Here is a 20,169-nt window from a genome sequence, read left to right as displayed (position 1 = left end):
TTAACTCAGGATGCCAAACTTTGGTTAAAAATAATAGTAATAACAAAGTGTTTTAATTCTTTCCTGAAGGCAAGTAAAGTATCAGCATTTCAGAAATTAAAATCCTGCTGGATTAAGTCGGGTGGGGTGGAAGGGTAGTGGCAAACTGGGATGTGTTTCTGAGGCTTCTACCACAGATTGCCACAGCAGAAGGGAACCAAAATGTGAAATTCAGTAATTATCCCATCCCAGGTGGATGGCAGCAAGATGTGGGAGGAGCTATTTACAGTGTTAGAAAGGTGGCCTTTTATTTTTTATTTTATTTTATTTTATTTTATTTATTTTTTTGAGACAGAGCCTCAAGCTGTCCCCCTGGGTAGAGTGCCATGGCATCACAGCTCACAGCAACCTCCAAATCCTGGGCTCAAGTGAGTCTCCTGCCTCAGCCTCCCAAGTAGTTGGGACCACAGGCGCCCACCACAGTGCCCGGTTATTTTTTGGTTGCAGCCGTCATTGTTGTTTGACGGGCCGGGGCTGGATTCAAACCCACCACCTTAGGTGTATGTGGCTGGTGCCTTAGCCACTTGAGCCACAGGCGCGGAGCCAAAGGTGGCCTTTTAAATGGCCATTGGTTACAATATGAAATAGATACAAAGGTGGCCTTTTAAATGTTACAATGTGAAATAGATACAAAGCCCTTATGCACATTCTTAAAGTCAAAAGCAAGGATATTGGATATTAAAATTCCTCAGTAGCATCTTAAGTTCAATTAAGTGCAGCATTTATGTCTAGGTATCTGAAGATTCGTTTTAATTTACTAGTATTGGTGGGGCATTTTCTACATGCCAGGCACCAAAGTAGACACTAGATAGCAAGTGAAGGAAATAAGTGTGCACGGACACAGAGACACAGAGAGGAAAAGGTAAGTGAAGAAGTAAACCAAAAAAGGGGGGGATGGGCGGTGCCTGTGGCTCAAGGAGTAGGGCTCCGGCCCCATATGCCAGAGGTGGTGGGTTCAAACCAGGCCCCAGCCAGAAACTGAAAAAAAAAAAAAAAAAAAGGAATAATGGGAATAACTTAAATATGACAGCAGTACATACACTAGAGCACAGGTTATAGAATAATTAATTATTGAAGTTAGATTAAAGGAAATCTTGATAAAGTACATTGAGAGAATGTGTCTTAAAGAGTTATCAGGGATTTTCTGAGTCTTTAAATATTATTAGGAAAGTGGAGGTTTGCAATAAGTTCCAAAAAGAAGAAAATGCTTGAGCAAAGCTAAGGAAGTTACATTTGTATTTAGATATCATATTTATATTTGGGATATAAAGTGGTGAGGAGCAAAGCTGGGTAGAAACCAACCAGTGAAGAACTTGTGTGTCATGGGAACATTAAAAGATGCTGCAAAATTGATACAGCCGATTAGTTAGGAGGCTTCAGATTCTGTTTAATAAAATGCCCAATTAAAAGTGGCTTAAATAATGTCGACTGGTTATTTCATATAACAAGAAGTCGGCACCAGGCAGTTAGAGGTTGGTTAATCAAGCAGACCAACCATGTCAGAGTTGTGGGTCAAGTTCTCTGAGCCTCTGTTGAACTTCAGTGAAGAATAACACCAGGAGTCTGCTCAGATCCAGGCATCACGTGCCAACAGGTGTCAAGTTCTGTGTTAGAAAAAGACAAGAAAAGCGGCTTTCCTTTAGTTCATCTCTTTTTCCCATGTAGAAAACCTTGGTGAAAGCCTCTCAACAGACACCTACTCATATACTATGGAAAGAATTGGATCACACGTTCTCTGCAAACAGATAATCTCAGAAATGTTGTTATTAGCATGTTGTCCTGGAAAGAATCACACTATTTAACTACACTGCTGCCCAGTATCTGGACAATACTTGGTTTTGGATACCAAGAAAGGAGAATTGGCAAAATGGAATGTTCCATATTTCAAAACTTTTGAAATTCAAAAAATGCTAATGAGATTTTACTCTTCATCGCTGGACTTCAGCATAATTTGTAATTTCAAAGCTCCTTCAAGTCTGCCATTCTCTCAATAGAGATTAGTTACGCACCAGACAAGTGTCAGGCATCGTGGCAGGAATACTGGAGAACAGAAAAGAATCAGAAAAAGAAAACAATCAAACAAAAAATCATCTAAGTGAAAGAATCAGAGACTTATGTTTACAGTGAAACAGAGAAGGTAAGGTATTCACAAATCTATAGTCCAATAACAAGAGTGGCAAATGTCATATAGAAGGTGTATCTGTGTGCTGGGCTGGGTAATGAGAATCAGTCATGTCTAACTGCTCAGAGCTCTGCCTTAACTGCTATCCTATTGAAATTGTCCACGGAGGAAGAATTTACACCATAGAAATTGGCAGACACCACAAAGGAAAGCTTAGGATCATTTTCCTTTCATAAAGCCAGCTGTTAAATATTTATTAACATACTACAGAGATGCTATGTATAGTGCTAATATTATGTTTTTCAGTAAGGAAAAATTAGTTATTATAAACTTATTATCAAACCCAAATCACCAAATGAACAGTTGAATGAAAGTCAAATCTGAAGCGTTAACATGAAACATTTATAAACTGTTCTTTAAGCTTTTCACTTCTGCTTTTTTGTCTCTGTACCTTTCTATGCTTGCTGGGCTACACATGAAGAGAAGAAGGCATGGAAATCTCCAGGAAAATCTCTATAAAAAAGAAATCTTTATATGTTCTCTCCAGGTTTCTGACCCAGTTTAGTAAAACAGGTGTCATGGATTTCAGAAAGCATATTGCTAAAGAGATGTCTTCCAGCCCTCAGCTGCCTCTATATTTACTCTGTCTTCTACATTAAATCTCAAATTGTGAATCTATTCCATATGGCAAGATCTCTCCTATTTTTAGAAACGATTCTGAATACTATTTGCACTCTGAAAAGCCATAGGCTCTTAGGGTGGGCAGGGCCTTAAAGGTCATCCCACCTACCGACGTCTTTAGATAGGCACACTCACACTCCATCTTCCTGGAGATTAGGAAGAAGCCCATCTTGTTTCTTTTTTTCCCTTTTTTTCTCATTTTAATTTTTTGCTCTCTATATATTTAATTTTATTTCCCCTTGATTTTCTTTATTTTTTCCTTTTTCCTTTTCTTCTTTTTCTTTTTTTTCTCTTTCTCTCTTTCTTTTTTGGAGACAGTCTTACTCTGTTGCTCTGGGTAGAGTGCTATGGTGTCATAGCTCACAACAACATCAAACTCCTGAGCTCAAGTGATCCTCTTGCTTCAGCCTCCCAAGTAACTGAGATCACAGGTGCCCACCACAAGCCTATGGTGCCCACCACAAGCCTAGCTAGTTTTTTAGTAGAGACTGGGTCTTATTCTTGCTCAGGCTGGTCTTGAACTCCTGAGCTTGAGCAATCCACCCGCCTTGGCTCCAGAGTGGTGGGATTACAGGTATGAACCACTGTGCCCGGCCTAAGGTCATCTTGTTTTGAAAACATGTAGTGAATTCCACAACTTGCCTGCATTAATGGGAGCTTATGATTAACAAGTCTACATAGATATGAAATTCCTCCGTTGGTCAACTTAAATCTCATATTTTAGAATTCCATCTCTTATTTGCTGCCTTGTGGGGATTAGAAAGCGTATGGTGACCATCCTTAGCAAAAGAGACATTTAGACAGATGGATCGCCTTTTTCTTTAATGTTATGGGCAAATTAAATTTTATAAATTTAATTTATTTCAATTTGGGATATTTCCTATGTAAAAGAGCACCAGTTCAAGGGGTGAGGAGACTTCTTTGAAGTAATCGATTATCCCCTTATTTGGGTTTTGTAAACATCATATTCAGATATTAGGTGTTCTTGAAGCAAGGCCTCTCTCCTATACTTGAAGATCCATCATACATCACCTTTATAGGCTGAGTAATTTCTGTTCCCTTGACCCTTCCTCATAAACATAATTTTTTTGCTATGTCATAATCTATGTTTTTAGATGCAAACCCACATATGTAAATTCATATCATTGATGAAAGAAAAGCAAATAAATGTGAAATGATTTTGTAAATTATTTGACTATATCCTCAGCCTGACCTAGTTGGTCAAATCCATTAAAACAGTTCAATAAGCCTATAAAATAAATAACATTACCTAGCACTTTTTACTTTTTATATATACAAGCTCACAGTATTCTGTGATAATGTGGTAGGAAGAGCAAAATAAGGATCCTTAAAATGCATTTTTCAGATAAGGAAATTAATATGGACTCATTCACTCCAAGTCACCAAGCAATCTAAAGGCTAAGCCAACTTGAGAAAGAGAACTATTTATTTTTTATTTTTATTGTTGGGGATTCATTTGAGGGTACAAGAAACCAGGTTACACTGATTGCATTTGTTAGGTAAAGTCCCTCTTACAATTGTGTCTTGCCCCCAAGAGCTGCATCACACACCAAGACCCTGCCACCCTCCCTCCTTCCCTCTCATTGCTCTTCCCTTCCCCCAACCCCACCACGTACTAGGTCATTAATTGTCGTCATACCAAAATTGAGTACATAGGATTTATGCTTCTCCATTCTTGTGATGCTTTGCTGAGAATAATGTGTTCCACTTCCATCTAGGTTAATAAAAAAGATGTAAAGTCTCTATCTTTTTTAATGGCTGAATTATACTGAATAGTATTAATACTGAATAGTATTCCATGGCATACATGAGAACTAACATTTTTGGTGTACCAATTATTTGTCACATATTGTGATGAGAGGATAAAGGAAGAATACAAGAAACAGAGGTCAGCAAAAGAAATCCCTAAAATATGTTGGCAAATCTAAACAAGAATTTGTTATTTAATGGGTGGAGGGAGGGGGATTGGAGGGATCACTTCTGAGGTTTATCTTACAAGGGTACAAGCGAATCTTTCTAAGAGTAGAATGTGAATGTTTTAAAATAATAACTAAGAAAATGACATGAAGGCTATGTGAACCAGTTTGATGGAAGTGTTTTGATTGTGTGTGAAAACCCCATACTGTACCCCAGAAGTTCATTAAGGTACATAGTTACCGTTCAATAAAAAAAAAAGAATTTGTTATTTAAAAAAGGTAGGGAAAATATTTTTTCTTTGGACGAAAAAATAATAAGAAGTTAATTAATTGATGACTCTATACTTTACCTCAGAGTCAAAGCCTTCTATAATAGTCATACTCCTCTTTGACAATGTGAATGTTACTTTCTTTGCATTACTACTATTATTATTGCTTAATACTTCATTGCAGCAATCGTCTGATTTTTTTTCTGAATGTATTTATCTTCATTCATTCTTTACAAGGTTTTTGTTTCTAGTCCTTATCTTAAACATTGTTATTGTTGGTAAATTTTAAGCCTTTTTAATTCTGTGAAGGCAAAAAGTGGAAACCTAATGATCACATGTATACGTAAAAATAAAAAATAATAACATTAAAAATAATAAAAAGTTAGGGAAAATATTAATAAAAAGAGGAGTCAAAATAAGAGAAAGATAAGATATTGGTTATAATATGCAAAAGAGAATGGGGGAATTTGAACAGAATTGAATTTGAACTTAAGTACCTCATCTTATTTGTGAGGAGATGTCTGTGAAGACCACCGGTTGCCTATTTTAAGGTCACTATGAAAGTTTTGAGACAGACTGTGTTGTGGTCCATTATTTCACTTCCAAGAAACACAGTCAAGCATGTTCTTCCTGATTCACTTGTGAAAGTCTCAACTTCCTTGGCTCATCAGTGCTATTGGGAGGGCCCTTTGTTTCTGCGGACATAGATTTTAAGTTTCCTGATGTTCATGTGTCTCAAAACTTCTGTAATGATGCACATATTCATTTTCCCTTTTTTCTATTAAAAAAACATATTTTGAGGTTGGTAAAGTTTCATATTTACCAGCCACCTTTGCAGCTATGAATACTTATGAATTAATATCTTGTCAATGAGAAGTCAATAGGTGTGCAAAATATTCATAAAGGTTTCTTAAGGGTATACGATTCAGCTGGGTAGAAAATCCGTTTTGCTTTTACCTACCCCTCCTTATTCATGGAGTGTTAGTATAATAGCTGGAGTTCCAGCAGCCATATTGAATGATAACTGATCTTAAGGAAGATGAAGCAGATAATAAAGAATATTCTAGGGTGGTGCTTATGGCTCAAAGGAGTAGAGTGCCGGTCCCATATGCCGGAGGTGGCAGGTTCAAACCTAGCCCTGGCCAAAAACTGCAAAAAAAGAAATAATAATAATGGTAAATAAATAAAGAATATTCTGGTTATCTGATAACCATAAATCTGCCATATAACTCCTATAATGCCTATTTCTGAAATTATTTTTTATAAGAGATAAATTCTAATATTGTTTAAATTGCTACTAGTTTGGTTCTTTGCTTGTATACACACAAGCATAAACTTGACCGATACATACAGAGGGAGAGACAGATCAGCTTTAGAATTCTAAGTACACTTGTTTGGAGAGAACCGCCGAAGTATTAGAAATAGTATGTAAAATTTCTAAACCAGAAGTGCTACAAAAATGTCATAGGGGTACCTGGAGTATTAAAAATGTGTTTATTTAAAGAAAAATTATGAAAAGAGAAAAAAATGGTTCTTGGACTTATTAAGACGTTTAGGTCAAATAGGCATGTAAAGACTCCTAATAAAATCGTCTCATAAAATTTAAGCATGGAAAAAGCAATATATTTAAATTATGCTATTATTTCATATAATATATAATTTTAAAATATGTGTATAATTGAATTCATTGAATTCATAAATTAAATATGTTATTCTGCCAATAAAAACACAAAAAGCCAAGTCAGCCCCACTTGTTATTACAGTCCAAGACCCTGCTCATTTTTCTTTTGAACTCATTCCTTTTCCATTACTGTCATTGGCCTTGAACTCTTCACTTATTTTCATACCTCATTTTAACTTACCTTTGAACTTCTTGATGAAGCTGAGCTCTTTTGGATTGGCTCTTGGCACTTGGAAAGACTTAGCTTTGCAGTTGCATCTGTAGATCACCTACTGTTAGTCAAGATCTTCAATTTTCTATTTGCTTCTAGAATTTAAGATTTCAGCCAACAGTACTCAAGACTAAAGGGGTTGGAAGTAAGTATTCAGTTTCTATTGAATCATAATGGTGCTGAGGTAAAAAATCAGGCTTTGAATTCAGACTAATTTAAGTCTGACTCTACAGATAGGCACATGTTAAGTGTAAAAAAAGGCTGTTCATCAGAGATGTGGAAGAAAGACACCATACAAAGAATAAGTATACATACATGTGTATATATACATCTAATCTCACTGGAGATTTTTAAAACCATAATTGAAAGAAAAAAGTTTAACTTTTACTTTCTTAGACTGGCAAATGTCAAAAAGATTGTTTCTATTCTGGTTTAGCAAGTCATAGACTAGCAGTCTCCTACTCTGGCAGATAGCAACCAGCTATTCACTGCAGGTAATTCTTTTCCTCCTATGTGGACAGCCAGTGTGTCTCCATGTGCACACAGGTGTTGTAATTTGACCAAATTCTGGACAATGACATATAATGGAAGTGATACATGTCACTTCCAGGCCAGGCTCATACCATGCTCTGTCCCCCACTTTCTTGGCCTCCCTCCTCTCCCGTACATCCTCTTTTCCTTCTGTGATGTCTGGATTTCAAAGTTCAAAGAGATCATGTATGAAAGCTGGCAGACTCTATCAGCCTGAGTCTCTCAGTGACTGCATGGACTTCACCACCAAATGAACTTTATATGATTATGAAATAAATTTCCCTTTTGTTAGATATCAAACAGCTTACGTTGCCTTAAACAAATGCATACACTATACATGGGTCACTAAATTTGTAGTAAATATAAAGGGCAATCTGTGAATGTACACACAACTTTACCCATGATTTCACATCTATGATCTTTTGATCATAAGAAAATAATCACATAACATTTAAAATATATGTGTAAGAATATTAATTTATACATTGTTTATAATAGCAAAAAAAAAAATAACTTAAATCCCATAGACAATTGGGTAACATGTCACTGAATTCACATAACAGGATTTTAAAAATTTATTTATCTAATGTTTAGTATATGTCATGCGATACCAACTGTGGCGGATACTTGTGAACATATCAGTGAAAAATAGAAGGTACATGCCATTGTGAAACTTATAATTTAGAAAATTGCATTATCATTTACAACATAATTTTAAATTTGAATTATAGTAAATTATTGTAAAGGAAAACACAGGATGCTATTGATACCAGAAAAGTGGTGCCCCAGCCAGCTCAACCCAGCAGGGCCTGGGGGACCTGCCACCTTTGTCTTGGTGGTAGCAGCCGGCAAAGGAACCAGCAGGCTGGAGCAAACGGGGGAGCTTTCCTCCCTTACTAGAGGCTCCAGTAGAGTGGCGCTAGAGGACTTGCCCATCAGGGGAAAACACTGGTGCATCCTGATTGGTCCATTTTCAATCCTAACTCCTGATTGGTCTACCAATCACAGCTAAGCTGTTACCCCTATATAAGACCCCTGAGCAGAGAGCCTGGGGGCAGACCATCACAGATCATGCAGGAAGATACAGCAGAAGAACAAGACTTCAGCAGGCTGTTGCAGACTTCCGAGGAAGAAGGAGCGAGAGCTGTGACACTTCTACTGCTGATCCTGCTTTACAAGGAGGCTTGCCTCTTTGTAAGAGCTATCTTTGTAAGAGTTGTTAACACTTGCATCCTGCCCTGCAAGGAGGTTTGGCTCTTGTAAGAGCTGTAATAGTACCTCTGTAAATAAAACCTCACTTACTGTTCATCCTATGTTCTGTCAACTCATTCATCGAATCCTCGAGACCAAGAGGCTGGAAATCCAGTGTTAAAAATCCGGTATCACTATGAGAGCATATATTATAAAATGTGTAACCTACACTTTGATCAGGGGAAGCTTCCTAAAGTAACAAATATGCCATGAAATACAGCAATGATTAATAAAAATTATCTATGATTTTCCCAATAATAAGGTTTCCTAACATCCACCCAAATATTTTCAACATACTTGAATATATAAGCTTCTAATAATATAGAAGAAATAATCCAATGTCTACTTTTATATTTGTTACATATCATATGGTATAAGAAAAAATAATGAACTACCTCAGAAATATGACTTTGTTCCTCTTGATTTTTATGGAACATCTGACTGTCTGGGATTGAATGTAGTTCTGTGACCTTTGACAATTTTCCTCATCTGTGAAATGGTGACAGTAATAGTTAGTACTTAATAAGATTGGGTGAGAATTTAGCTTTTAAAAAATAAGTACTTAGGACAAATGCCTAGGATAATAAGTGCCAAATAAGTGTTTGCTATTACAATGACTTTTTTTATGTGTATCTTCTGTTCTAATGTCTTTTTTTTTAATTTTTTAATTAAGCCATAGCTGTGTACATTAATACTATCATGGGGTACAGCGGGTTGTTACTATATACAATTTGGAATACTTTCATCCAACTGGTTAACATAGCCTTCATGTTATTTTCTTAGTTGTTGTGTTAAGACATTTATATTCCACATTTAGTAAGATTCACATGTACCCTTGTAGGATAAAGGGAATATGAAATCATGTGACAGGCATCTTCCTTTTTACCTTAATCATCTGAGATTCTTTTACAACTCTAAGATAGACACTGTCATTGCAATTTTTATTCCAACCAATAAACATCCATTTGCATAACATTCAGCTAGTGATAGTTCAATTATCCTGCGAGTTTACTTTCATTATCAGCACAAGAAAGCAATGTGCTATTGTGCTTTTTCTCTGCTTTTGTCTTTCTTCCTACTTCCCTACTCTACTTTCTTTACATTAAAAAAAAATAACTGCATTGTTTATTTTCAAAGTAAGACCTGTTCATTGCACCTTGAAGCAAATATTACTAACAATTTTGTTTGTTTGTTTGCAGTTTTTGGCCGGGCTGGGTTTGAACCCACCACTTCCAGTATATGGGGGGGGGGCGGGGGCAGGAGCACGGCACCTGTGGAATGGAAGTCCTGCTTCACTCCTTTCTGATCTTCTGCACCACTCCCATGCTGTAGTACATAGGCCCTCCTCTCAGTCTACTCCCCTGATTAACTCTCATCTTAACATTATTTAGTAGTTTCATCCTTCACGCTGGCATTTAGTTATTTAGCTTCTTACTTGTAATAACATGCTTACATTGCTTTCTTTTTTTTCATTGTTTTCAACTTTAGACATTATTTATTGACTTCAACTTTAGATGTTGTGTGTATTGACTTCCTACGACTGAGGATAACATTTCAGCTCTTTGACAACCTGTCCACCTTACTGTGTGCTTCCCCTATTTTTACTCTCCTGTGATACATAGTTTTGAACAGTTTTAAGTGAACGGTCAATATTTGTATGACCACACAATTATTGTTCACATCTGAATAAAATTATGCTTCCTACATTGCACAAATTCAAACCTTTTTGGATTTAATAGCTGATATATATTTTTATTTGCTTGGTTTTTCTTATGATCATTAAGTTAGAACTAGACTTCCACTAAAATGATGGTATTATTTCAATATGAGTGTACCTTGTAATTAATTTGTCAGTTAATCGATCACATGTTCCGATTTGAATTGGTTTGATCTACCATTAGTGGCAGTTGTTAGACACACACAGGTGATGCCTCTTCTCCTCTTGTACCCAATGGAGTATAAATTGTACTTTTTGTGTTCTAGCTAGGATATTGTGCCTACCCCAGGGTCACAAGATTTTTTTCTATGTCTTCTTATAGAAGGTTTGTAGTTTTAACTTTAACATTAAGGTCTTGATTCATTTCGAGTTACTTTATGAATATAATGTAAGTTAAAGATTATGGCTCTTTTTCCCCATATGGATAGCCAGGAAGTGCTCTAGCATTGCTTATTGAAATTACTGTCACTTCCCTCTTGAATTGCTCGGTTAAAATTAAGTGATCACATATGTCCTTCCCAACATCAATTGGTCATGTATGCACATGTGTGTATGATGTGTTTGTATAGATCTATTTCTGAGATCTTTTTTCTATTCCATTGATTAATTAATATACCTATTTAATTTTCAATACTATACTGTCTCGATTCCTATTTCTTTATAATATTATAGTAAGTCTTAAAATCAAGTAGTGTGAGTCTTCCAACTTAGTTCTTTCTCAAAATGGTTATGGCTTTTCTGAATTGTAGACATTTCCAAATACAGTTTTAAATTAGCCTGTCAGTTTATACCAACAGACTTCTGAAATTTTGATTACTATTTCACTTTATCTACACATGAATCTGGTGAGAATTGAGATCTTAATATGGATTTTTCCCAATCCAGAAACATGTAATATATCTTTACATTCTTTCTTATTTTCTCTAAATGATGGTTTACAATTTCAGTGTGCAGGTCTTATATTATTAAGATAATATATTATTAAGATAATAATATCTTAATATCTTAATATATAATATATTATTAAGATAATATATTATTAATATTAAACTTATATTGTTAAGTTTATTTTTGAATGGTTAATGTTTTGGGATACTACTTGAAATTTAAAATTACATTTTATAAGTTTTTGTTACTAGGATATAAAAAAATAATTAATTTTGTATTTATAATGTATATCTTAAAACCTTGATAAATTGGTTTATTAGTTCTAGAAACTTTTTTCAGATTTCTGAGGATTATTCATACACATGATTAGGTTATATTACACATATTTTTATATGTTGTACTAAATCTCATGTGAATGGCAATGAGAAATAAAATTAAATGAAGTACAACTAAAACCCTTGGATAATTTCTACAAATAAAATTATAAGGCTGAAAGCTAAAGAGAAGAAGACATATTGGCTAGGGGCCTCAGGATCCAAGGAACACACTGGTGAGTTCCTTGGGTTTTCTTCTTTTGACTCATATATCTCAGACTTGAAATTAAAGAAGCTAGAAACCCAGAAATATCAATGGTGGCAAACAAAAACATAACTCCAACAGAAGCTTTCTTTCTATATCCAAAGGGACAGGAAAGAAGCAAACTAGTAAGACAGAAATCATGTAGATAGTAGCTATACTATTTCGGTCAAATGCTACAGAAAGTTTTGTGAGCCACCTCTACCCATGACAACAAATGCCAAGTGGGGAGCCTAGAATTTTATTCTCACCAGGACATAATGAGGGCCCCAAACCCTCCACTGGGTTGATGCCAGAGAAGTCTGAATAGGGAGCTGGTATTTTCATCATCCTAGGCACAAAAGATCTCTCCCTATTCTACAGGTTTAGTGGTGATCATCTGGTGAGCTTGGATTTAAACTCTACCTATCAGTAAAGAGTCATTTGTCTACACAGAGTGTATCAGAGGGTTCATACCAGTTCCCAGGAGTAACATGGCCATACACACAGACACATGTGCCATTGGTAAAAAACTCCCACCCACACCCATTAGTAGAAAAGAGCACTTCCCACAGCTTGATGTCAATGAAGGCTGAGTGAAAAACTTGTATTTCTGTCCCATCTGACAGTGATAAGGGAGCATTTCTGTTTTCCCCTGCCAGATTGGTATTGAAAGGATGAAAAATAAAAGAGAAGATCTAAATAAAACACAGAATCTTGTAGTGTAATAACAAAAATAACCACACTTCATGCAAAAACTATTCATCATCCTAAGATTAAGGAAAATATCAACTTGATTAGAAAATGATAGCTACTAAATGCCAACACTTGAGGAAAGAATTATGAGAATTATATGAAAAAGGTTCAAAGCACCCATAGAATAAATGCTTCAATAAGCACTTAAGAATATACTTGAAAAAAAATTAAAAGTAGAAAATGTCAACAACGAAATAGAAGATACAAATTAATAACAAATGGAGATTTGGGAACGGATAAACACAGAATCTGACGTTTAAAAACTCAGTGAATAAATTCAAAAGCATAATGGAAAGGACAGATGAAAAGAATCAGTGACTATGAAGACAGAAAATAGAAATTTCTCAATCTCAACAGAAAAACAAAACCAGATCCTGATATGCTAGTGTAACTATTAGTAACACTAGTAACAACAACAAAAAAAAATCTAACAATTGTGTCATTAAAGTCTAAAAATGATGGGAAAAAGGAGGCAGGACTAAAAAATATTTGAAGAAATAATGGCAGAAATCTTCCTAAATTTGGCAAGAGATGTAAGTTTACAGATTCAAGAAGCTGAGCAAACAGGAGATCAGAAAAACCCAGAGAAATTCATACTAAGACATGTTCTACTCAGACTTCTGAAAACTGATAAAAAGAAAATCTTGACAAAAGTAAGAGAAAAGACTATACAGAAAACATTATTTGAATGATAATATGTTTGTTGTTAGAAATCATGGATGCCAGAAAGAAATGGCACATTTTTCAAGTGTTGAAAGAAAATAACAGCAAACTCTAATTTTATGCCCAGCAAAACTATCCCTCAAGAATGAAGGAAAAAATCAATATATTCACAGATGAAGAAAAATGAAAAGATTTTGTTACCAACAAACCTACCCTAGGAAAATTCCATAAACAAAAAGAACATCATAAAACGAAGAATAGTAGAACATCAGGAAGAAAAGAACAACAGAAAAAGTAAAAATATTGGTAAATAAAATATATTTTTTCCTCTTGTTGAATTTTCTAAACTATATTTAACATTTCAAGCAACAATGGTGACACTGATGTGATTCTAAATGTATACAGGGGAAATATTTCAAATAATTATAACTTCAGAAGGGTCAAGAGATGAAAAGAGGGAAAGGTTTTCTACACTTCACTTGAACCAATAAAATGTCAACAATAAACAGTAAACAATGATAGTTATGTGTGCAGAGCAGTAATATATGAGTTTATACAAGGGATATACTCACAACAACTATCAAAATATAGAAAAATGAAATTTTAAAAGAAAAGCATTAATAATGCATAGGAAGTTAGAAAAAATAAAACAGAAACAAAACAAAAACCAAAACTAAAAGAACAGAGAACAAACCTGATTATACGAAAAACTAAAGGGAAATGGTTTCAACACACCAATTATTATAAGACAAAGATTTCCCAAGTGGATTAAAACACATAACCCAATTATACATGTCTACAATAGATGATTATATTAGAAAAGAGAAAAAATATCAAATAAAAATTTATGCTTCAAGATCAAGAACCTAGAACAAAAATTGACCCAAAGTAAGCAGAAAGGAAATTGTAAAGGTAGGAGCAGGAATGCAGATATTTAAAAAATTGAAATAGACAACCTAAGTTTGAATCCAAGTCACGGCACCAAAAAAAAAAAAAAACAAAAAACAAAAAACAAAAACAACTGAATTAAACAACTGAATTGCCACATTGAAAATATCAATAAAATGAGCACACCTCTAGCAAGACTGACAAAACGACAGAAGACACAAATTACTAACATCAGGAATGAAAGTGGGGATATCGCTGCAGACCTTAAAGATCTTAAAGCATAATAAGAGAATATTGTGAACAACCTATACCAATAAATTTGACAACCTAGATGAAGTGAACAAATTCCTTGGCACACACTACCACATGCCACCCAATATGAAATAGATCATTTGACTGGCCTTATAATAAAAAAATTAATGATTAAAGCAAAAGTTAACATAACTAAAATAATAAATAGATGAATGTCCAATAAGGGTGAATTATTTATTATGTAACAAGCAGAGAAAACACACCTTCATGGCTCATCACCATGTCAATAAACCATAGTTTCCTCAAGGAATATGCAGTCGGGCACATAAGGCTTTCCTCCAATAATTCGCAACTACAAATAAATCTGAAATAAAATTTAAAAAAGAAAAAGAAAATTGAATGCATAACTTTGAAACTCCCTTTAAAAAATCTCCAGGCTTTTATACTTTTACTAGAAAATTCTATCAAACTTTTAAAGAAGAATTAGTTTCAATTCAAACAACTTATGTTCATAAAATTGAAGAGGAGAAGACATTCTATAATCCATTGTATGAAGCTGATACTTCCCTGATACCAAAAAAAAAAACGATGATAGTGAAAAAAGGAAACTGCAGACAATATTCCACATGAATGGACCTCCAAATCCTTAGTTATCAAATAGAAATCAGCAATCTATTTAAAAAGTATACACCATGATTAAGTACAGTTTATTTCAAGGATTCAAAGCTAGTTCAATAATTAATTATACTTGGTTAAACTATCCTGATTTCTTCTGATGTGAATATTTGTTTGTCTTTTAGTTACCAGATTGGTAATTTAGAAAACTTCTATTAATGCATTAGTTGTAGAAGGGCATTTAGGATTTGTGAATAATCATTCTTCTATGCAAGAATTGAGTTTTTATCTGCCTACAAATGTGAATGCTCCAAGAGTTAATACAAGAGCTAAAGGAAGCAAATCAAAACAGAAAAAAATCTACAAAACAAAAAACGTGTTTTAGATAAATTCATATTTATGTCAACAAATATGCAGGATTATTTTTAAGAAAAACACTGACAAGTCAAATTACACTGAGCAGAGGGCAGCTAGGAGTTTAGCTTGTGAATTACATCTCACGGAATACATCAAAAGAAACTGAAATGCTTAGTGGGAGAAAGAGAAGACCCAAGGAAGGCATGAGAAATGTCGTCAGGCAGCCGAAAGGCAGAGAAAGGAAGTGTTTTGTGGTCCAGAGACAGAAGTAAAACAAATACAAGTTAAAAAAGAAAGAGACTTCATATAAACACAGAAGAGTCTAAGATTTAGAGCTGACAAAAACTGTCCTCTGAATTAGTGAGTTTCATGTCTGCAAAAGTAGTCAAGAAAATTTTGGAGAAGTACATACTGGGATTTTATAGCAGGTTCTCCTGGATACATTAGGTTACCTGACACTCTAGTATGCCTTTTAGCAAAAGGTTCTGTGGTCCTATGGGAGCAAGGAGTCAGCTAAGTCGTTTGATCTTCATTGCATAGACAAGTCTTAAGCCCTGCCTCTAACCTAAACTGTCCTGTTGCTTAATTTAAATGGATTCAATTAGCTAATGCAGTGATGAGATTTAAATGACAAATGTTCGCATTAACAATATTTGAGATATGATCTTGACAGTCCTGCTGGACTGGTCTGCTGAAAAACACTTCGGGAACCCTACAAATAGCTCTCATTACTTTCCCCCATTTTTAGATGATGTTTATTTTAATTTTTCAGAATTCTGAGGTCTGTAATTACCTAAGGTTCATACGGCAATGAACAGCTAGTTACTTTTTTTTTTAGACAAATGAGTCAGATTCTGTAACATATCCATCACCCAATTCCTAGAGCTCTTACTTAAATTACAATTTTTCTTTATCCTCTTGGACTTTATTCTCTGCCACCCCAAGATAGTGAGACCAAGTCATCCTCTCGCTCTCCTTCTCAGCCTGCTCAGAGTGAAGGTAATGGGTAAGACTTTTATGATGGTCCATCTCACTAAATGAATAGTATAATACTCTCTCTATCCCTCATCATTTTCTTTTCTTTTTTTTTTTTTAAACATATAAGAAGCTTTATTTACAGTTGAAACCTTAAACACAATCTTAGGTTCTGAATCTGTGCTACTTCCAGAGTATCTTGATCCAATGGGCAGCTGCAGGGAGACAAACGCAGGGGCCAGTCCACATTCTCTTACTGAAGAAACTCACCCAGGGGCATGGAAGGCCTGGCTCATTCTTGGCCTGGACCACATCTCCCCACACTGTGAGATCACCACAGGCAGCCTGGTCTCATTGTTGGGGTCCGCAGGAACATTTTCGATCTTTCTCATCTCTAGAAGTCCATTAGTGATTTTTTTCCAAACACTACATGTTTCCTATCCAGCCACTCGCTCTTAGAGCAGATGATGAGGTAACAGCCTTTGGTACTGGAACCACATGGAAAGCAAGCCTGGAACAGAGTGCCTAAGTTTAAAATTTTCATCTGCAAATGGCCCCCAGTAAATACTGGCGACTCCTGTGCCATCTCCATTAACAAAGTCGCCACCCTGAGTCGTGAAATCCTTTATAACCCCAGGGAAGATGCTCCCTTTGTATCCTATTGGAACCTCACCTTTTCTGCATCCTCAGTGCACAACTACCTGAAGTTCGTGGCTCTGCAAAGAGCTCCATCTTTATGGGGCCAGCTTCTTGGCTGCCAATGCTGACATCAAAGAACACCACAGGGTCGACAGGGCTGGAATTTACCACTGCCCTGGCTCTGACCCAGAAGCAGAAGTCACGATTTTCTTAATCAACATTTTCTCTTTATTTTACTATAAAGAACAGTATATAAGAAATGTAACATACAACATGTATATTAATTGCTTATGTTATTGGTAAGGCTTCTAGTCAATAGTAGGCTTTTAGTAGTTAAGTTAAGGGAGAGTCGAAAGTTATATACAGATTTTCAGCTGTATGGGATTCAGCCTCCCTAACTCCTGCAATGTTCAAAGGATAACCATACAGGGCTTTCCTTTCAATGATACTGATCTGTACAGTATTTCTTCAGCTGCCTCCTCTGACCTGCCAGGTTTAATCAGTGCCATAATCACCAGAGAGAAGGGCTTGGGACCTGGTTCAAGAGTCAATGTTGTGGAAAGACTGGTTTTGATCAGCTTTGAGTTACAAGTCCCAGAGGAAACGTCGTCAAATCTTAATCCACACCTACCGACATGTAGCCTAGATACAAGTGAAACTCATAATAAAACAGGTGTATGTAACAAATTAACTGAATAGGATTTAATTTACTTTTTCTAAAAAAGAAATTATGAACTATTATTTTCATTGTATGGATGTGAACATTGGAGTTTACAAGGTCACATAATGGTCTCTGAACACATTGTAAGGAAGAAGCAAAGCTAAAATTTGAACCTGTCCTTCCTTGGAGACCTGTTCTAAAATTACGGCAAAAGAGGAATAGAAGAGAATCAAAACTTTCCAACTCACCGTGATTTTCCTTTCCCGCTGCAATAACTAGCATGGAGACACGTGTCAAGGCGCTTTCCGCTGGGACTGGTGCCATCACTGCTAAGGTATACATTTTGTTATAAGGGGCTTCTATTTCTAATTCTTCATAAAAACTTTTACGCTCAGCACTTCTGCTTCATTTGTTTTGCGTTTCTTTGCATTTCAATAATGGTGCAAATCAGAGCTCTGGCTCAGAATATTTCCTTTATTGCTAATATTACTAAAGATCTGAAACCGTGCTCGGCTGATAGAAACTGTGTCCAGGACAATGCCTTGACTGTTTTTGTCTTCATTGAAATATTTTTACAAATCAGACAGAGAAAGAATCAATGAGAACCAATAGCCAATTTGCCCATTTCTTAAATCTCTTTCCCTAGTTTACAAATCAGGTGTCATAAGACGGCAGGTGCAGAATGCCCCTTGAGAATGGCAGAGCACAGGCAGGGCTGGGGTTAGTTCACAATGGCTTGGAAATAGAGGGTATTTTTTAGGAGGCAAATGGTCTGATCAGGTAACCGAAGTGGAGGGCTGGCCACCACCCCAGAGTCCAGAGGGCTGAATGACACAGTGGGGGAGACTGTGGCTCCTTCTTCAGCTCCTTTGGGATGACAGATATGAGGCCCTGCCTCTGTTAATCAGTCCCCTCTCACCTGTCATGCTCCCCCCCTGCTCTACCTATCTGCTTCTATTCCTGGATCAGAATCTTTTCCCACCTTAGTGCCTTTGCACATACGTGTAAGAAAGTAAACTATCTCCTTTTCATTGTCCAATATCTAAATATTCTTAAAGATTCTTTATTACCATCTGCTCCCTTACCCCCATCAGACGCATATGTCCCTCCTCTGTCTTCTGGTAGCACCTGCTCTTACCTCCGAGAAGTATTGACAAGGCTGTGTTGTAATTACTGATTTGCTGCTCTGATTTTCCCGTTTGATGCTCATCTTATTTTTGTTTCCCTCGGACCTAGCACATTACTTGGAACCAAGCAGGAAAAACAAATAAGCAACAGTTGGGAAGTCGGCCCATTAGACACATACTTTTTCTTTATAAGAAACAGCAGCCTAGGAGACCCTGAGCTTGGATTCTAGTCACAGCAGTACCACTAAATTGGCACGAAGTCCCTCTTGAGGTGTCATGTTCCATCTGGAAAATGAGGGTATTGAACTGGATCATGATTGGTCAATATTCTTGGTCAGCAGCAACATTTGCTTTTGCAATGAAATCATCCTGTCAAGCCCAAATAAAACATTGGAGCTACTCTGCATGATAAAAGAAAACCGAGCCAAGAACAGTGGCTTGTGCCAGTAGTCCCAGCTACTCAGGAAGCTGAGGTGGGAAGAGCCCTTGGGCCCAGGAGTTCAAGGCCACAGTGAGCTATGACCACACTACTGCACTCCAGCCTGGGAGGCAGGGTGAGCTCTTAAAAATAAAAACAAATAAACAAAATAAAATGGTCTAGAGCTTTGCCAATTTAACCTGCCTTTTGCCGTCATCCCATCCCACCCACTTCGCTCTTGGAGCACAGTTTGAAAACCACAGGACTAGGTGATCTTTTTTGTTGTTGTTGTTGTTTTGGCTGGGGTTGGGTTTGAACCTGCCACCTCCAGCATATGGGGCTGGAACCCTACTTCTTTCAGCCACAGGTGCCACCCAGGACTAGGTAATCTTGAAAGGTCCAGCTGGCCCAGCACTCTCATTATTTTACACAGGATTTGCTGACCTCTTGCTCACTGCTGTGCCCACTGCTGTGCCCAGGAGATGTACCCAGAGATGTCTCCAGGCTCTGGAATATCTGCACCTTCACTGCGTTTTATTTTCATAAGCCCAATTAGCAGAGTATAGAAGTCAAAATGCTATGTTTGGTTTTCAGATTGTTGATTGCCTGGTTTATTGGGATCTGTGTTCTATTTTATTAATGAAGAAAAAGAAAGCCAGGTATACCTTGGTTTTGAAATTGGACTAACATTTTAGAATCCTGGGTGAAATCAAGGTATCTAATGGTGGCTAAGAGCCGGAGATAGATAGAAGAAATTTAAATGATCCTGTATGTGTACTTTTTAATTCCTTGTGGTTTGTGAAAGGTGCTAGATAAATTTATTATTGACTTGAGCAGCCAATTAAATGTTGGCACAGAGAGAACACCAGAGTATTCTTTGATGATATGATGGAATAATTAAAATATAGTAATATGAGATCATTGTTTTTAACTTGC

General features: G+C 36.2%; 1 pseudogene; it reads right to left on the bottom strand.

The window, feature by feature from the left end:
• Positions 1 to 16,654: 16,654 nt before the first annotated feature.
• LOC100951681 lies at positions 16,655 to 18,688 on the bottom strand (annotated as a pseudogene).
• Between the last annotated feature and the right edge of the window lie 1,481 nt (positions 18,689 to 20,169).

The sequence above is a fragment of the Otolemur garnettii genome, unplaced genomic scaffold, assembly GCF_000181295.1.
Source record: "Otolemur garnettii isolate 467f Iridium unplaced genomic scaffold, OtoGar3 scaffold00066, whole genome shotgun sequence".
In the NCBI taxonomy this organism is placed as follows: Eukaryota; Metazoa; Chordata; class Mammalia; order Primates; family Galagidae; genus Otolemur; species Otolemur garnettii.
Note: the sequence above shows the minus strand (reverse complement) of the source record. Positions and strands in the feature narration are given on the sequence as shown.